The sequence below is a fragment of the Tursiops truncatus genome, chromosome 4, assembly GCF_011762595.2.
Source record: "Tursiops truncatus isolate mTurTru1 chromosome 4, mTurTru1.mat.Y, whole genome shotgun sequence".
NCBI lineage: Eukaryota > Metazoa > Chordata > Mammalia > Artiodactyla > Delphinidae > Tursiops > Tursiops truncatus.
The window spans coordinates 107,614,138-107,618,135 of NC_047037.1; the positions used below are offsets into that span (position 1 = coordinate 107,614,138).

Consider the following 3,998-nt stretch of genomic DNA (forward strand, 5'->3'; position numbering starts at 1 on the left):
CTTAGTCACCCTCCAGCCCCCCAAAGACAGTACACCGTTGTGACTTGGTTATTACACTCCTGCATTCTTTTCCCAAAAAATTCTATGTTGGATCACACTGTGCTGGCTTCAAAAAAAGAAATACAGGTTGCAACTGGTTGTAATCATTTTGAAGAATAATTTGCTGTACAATAGAGCTGATACAAGAATTCAGAAATATAAAACAAAATAACTATAAAAGTTAGGAGGAAGTTGAACAGCATTTCCTCAGAAAAAGCTGCTAACTCTGTATCATTCCGATGTGGCTTCCTACAGTCATCTGGGGTGAAATGTGTATTCCCCCCCCCCACCCCCGCCGCCTTTGCTGGATCACTGGCCTGTCTTCAGAAGTTGTAATGCCACGACCACACATCCTAGGAGTCTCATGTTAACAGAAGTTCCAAATACCAAGCCAGTTAAAGATGGGTGAGGACAGGGGAATCACAAAGGCCATGGGTCCAAAGGGGCTGTTACTGAGAACTTGCTCTTTCCAAAATGTGAAAGTCATAATGCTTCTTGCTCGTTCTCAGCTTAAACTCGTTAACTGAGTTAATTTGTTTCTTCAGAGAATTCTGTGCAGCCGAGATGGAGGGGAATGTGGCTAAGACAGTGTACATGGAGGCCAAGTCACTAGGTTTAGAGCTTTCGGGGTTGAAAGTGCTGTCCCCACTGCCACAGCAGAGGAAGTGACGATGCAGCTGGGCCTGGGACTGGGGGTCCCAAAGCCACCAGATCTTGGCACCAATTTTAAAGAGTTCCCCAAAAAGCTTCTCAGCTTCCACACGAGTTATTCCATCTGGTAGTTCAATAATTTCCAAGACCTTCCCAACAACTGCTTCTCCTGCACCAAGGTCGGTGGATGCAGCTTTTTTAGCTTGTTTCCTTCCTCGGTTTCCATGCCTGTTGCCAGGCTGACCCTGTTGGGCTGGAATGTGTCTGTGCAGAACAGCAGGAGAGTTGTACTGCAGGGGCTGGCCAAGTAACGGGTATCTGGCATCTCCTGAACAATATTGTCTCTATTTCTAAATTCCATACACTTCTGTCCTCTCTGGTGATCACCATAATATTTGTTTTGTTGCTACTGTGGGGGTGAATGGGCACAAGATTGTGGATTGTTTGGTACACTGAGCTGCATCGTCACCATTCCGCCACCAGGTGGTGGAGGTGGCACAGCTGCACACTGGTGGCCTTGGAGCTGCTGGGAATTGCATGGTGAAGTAGTTCGAGGCAACTGTACTTGTTCTAATCCTGGATGTTGCAAGTAACCTACTGAGGAGCTTAAATTATTTTGTTAGCCAGGTGGAATGATGCTGTAGTAAACTGGCATTCCTGCTGTAGGCATAGATCCTTGATTAGAATGATTAGGAAACATAGCAGGCTGTTGATAAGTCTGATGGGCAATTCCTTGAGAACCTTGAGGCAGTGAAACCTGAAATGATGGCACTGAAGGATAGGCAATGACCACTCCTTGAATCTGTTTTCCAATGCTGTTGGGCTGGCCACCAACTAGGCTCTGACTCTGGGGTTGCTGAACTCCAACTATCCCCTGGTAGTTTTGCTGCCCGTTGGGCATAACTTGATAACCTGTCTGCTGGGCAGGCTGGGGTAGTGGTTGGTTTAGATGTGAATTGTAATGGACAGAAGGGACTGGGCGATACTGAGGTTGACTGGAGTGGTAGTGGCCTGGAGCACAATAACAGGCTGACATCTGTGGAGAGGGCTGCTGAATATGTCCTTGCTGCTGGAGCACAGGCTGGCTGACATGATGACCAGAGGCAGAATAGCAAGCAGTAGGGACTGGCTGCCCAGGAGGTAGGGGAGGAAGAGGAGGCAGTGGTGGTGGTGGGGCTGCTGTCGTGATATAACCAGACTGCTGTACTGAAGAACAACAGTGGACTGGAACATGGTGGCTTGAGGATCAGAACCATCTGCACATGGCTGGCGGGCAAGACTCAGGTGGCTACACTGAGACCCATGGTTGTCCTGCTGTGAGAAATTGTGCTGAGCTGCTTGTTGTTGAGGTGATGGGGGAGGCAGAGGTGGCTGTGGAGGTCCAGGCACTTGGGTTCTAACTGGTTGTTGAGTCATCGGAGAATTATACACAACTGGACTTCCCATCTGGGTTTATGAAGGGCTGACCTGTTTTTGAAAGCCTGCCTATGCTTTTGCTTCCTCCAGACCTATCACCTCTTGTCAGAACTGAAATTCCACCGAAGCTGCTGGCTTTGGTTACTGCAGGCTTGAAGTTTCAGAGAGAGCTGTCTGAATCTATGCTGCTCCAGGGTCGTGATTCAGAGTACTTCAACTCGTTCTCATTGCTGCTTTGATGGCTATCTGTTGCTCTCCCTGAAGAATCTTTATTAACTCTAAATATCTGGCACCTCTGCTGGGTGCTACTAGCATCCTCGTCTTGGATTATTTTGTCAATAATATAATTCTCTTGGGAACACAGGAGATCTTGGGAAAATATTCTGTCTCTAGCTCTCTGGTACTCTTCTTCTCTTTCTTCTATAGATTTGCTTCTTCTGTCAGCTTTCAAATGTATTCTCATCTGGTTATCATCTTTGTCAAAGGTAGAGTTATCTCTCTTGAGGATATATCATTTCTGAAAGTCTTCACCTTTATCATCCTTAATATGTTCATTAAATTTCTGATCAGGTATTCTTGTATTGCTAGTTTTGTTTACTGTGACAGACTTCCCACTCTGATCAACATTGTGGTCTAATCCAAAGTAAGCAGCAACTCTGTGTAATAGCATCCTATGGTAAGATGTCATTGGGTGGAATTTTTTATGTGGAGACTCATTATTACCAATGGAATCTAAAATTTCTTGTTCCAATTTCAACAGCATCATACTGTCCCTGGGATTGTTTTTTAATGTATTTACTAAAAATTCATGTAGACCTATGCTGGTTGAATCAGTGTATTCTTGACCTAGAATCTCTTGATAACATTTTTCTGGGCAACTTATCACTGGCTTTTTCTTCTTCTGCTTCCCGTTTTGAGGGCTTCTCCTCTTTTCCAAATGATTGTGTTAACTGTATCTGAATTTTCCCCTGCAAATCAATATTGTTGTCAATGCAATGTTCATTCTTCTCTGCCAAAATCTTCCCATAGTTTTCTGATTTGATAAGATTTACAACTCTGGTTGTATCTTTCACTTCTGCCTCCAAATCCTTCATTGCTTCAGTTTCATTTTTTACCGTAACAGTATCAGACATCCTCATTAGCAAAGGTTATTTTAGAATTCTACAGGGAACTTGAAGCCTGATGTGTCCCATGCATGTGGAATTGTGGTGTCCCGCAAAAATAAAATAAAATAATCCAAGGTTCTTTCTCACAGTTGTCAACCAGGATGTCAATTGTCTTGACCAATTTGGAATCTGGCAGGAGGAGTCCCATGTCCTTGTCACCACTGTAGATTCCTGGACTGTCTAGGATAAAATATATCATACCTTTCAGGGGCCCGCGTTACTGAGGAGGAGACGTTTGGAGCGCGGCGCAGCAGGGTGACGGAGGGGCTGGGTGGGTGCAAGTTAAGAGTCTTATGAAAGGGAATTAACCCCATCACCAGCCCGGACACCGGCTCCAGTGGCAGCCACGGCTGGCAAAATCCCACCCCTTCCCACCACCAGGCTTATTTTATCTTGAATACAGGCTTTGATTATTTACTATAAGAATATCATTATATTTAAACATATCTTATTGCCAATCTTTACATTTTTATTTATTGAATACATCAATATTAGACATTAGTTTGAACATTTTATGTATTACTAATCTATAATATAAAATCCCTTTTATTCATGTAAAATAATTATCTTGGTCTTATATAATGTGGTGATTAATGAGCCAAAGTGTAACAGTTTAAACATAATTAAAACGCACATTTTGTATACTTTCAAGTAGTTCTTTTGATTCAATTTTTTTCAAGTGAAGAATTACTTAATATTATATTTTAAGAGTGAATGTATAATTCT

At 43.4% G+C, this 3,998-nt stretch overlaps 1 pseudogene; it reads right to left on the reverse strand.

The window, feature by feature from the left end:
- Positions 1 to 488: 488 nt before the first annotated feature.
- LOC101339482 (R3H domain-containing protein 1 pseudogene) lies at positions 489 to 3,444 on the reverse strand (annotated as a pseudogene).
- Between the last annotated feature and the right edge of the window lie 554 nt (positions 3,445 to 3,998).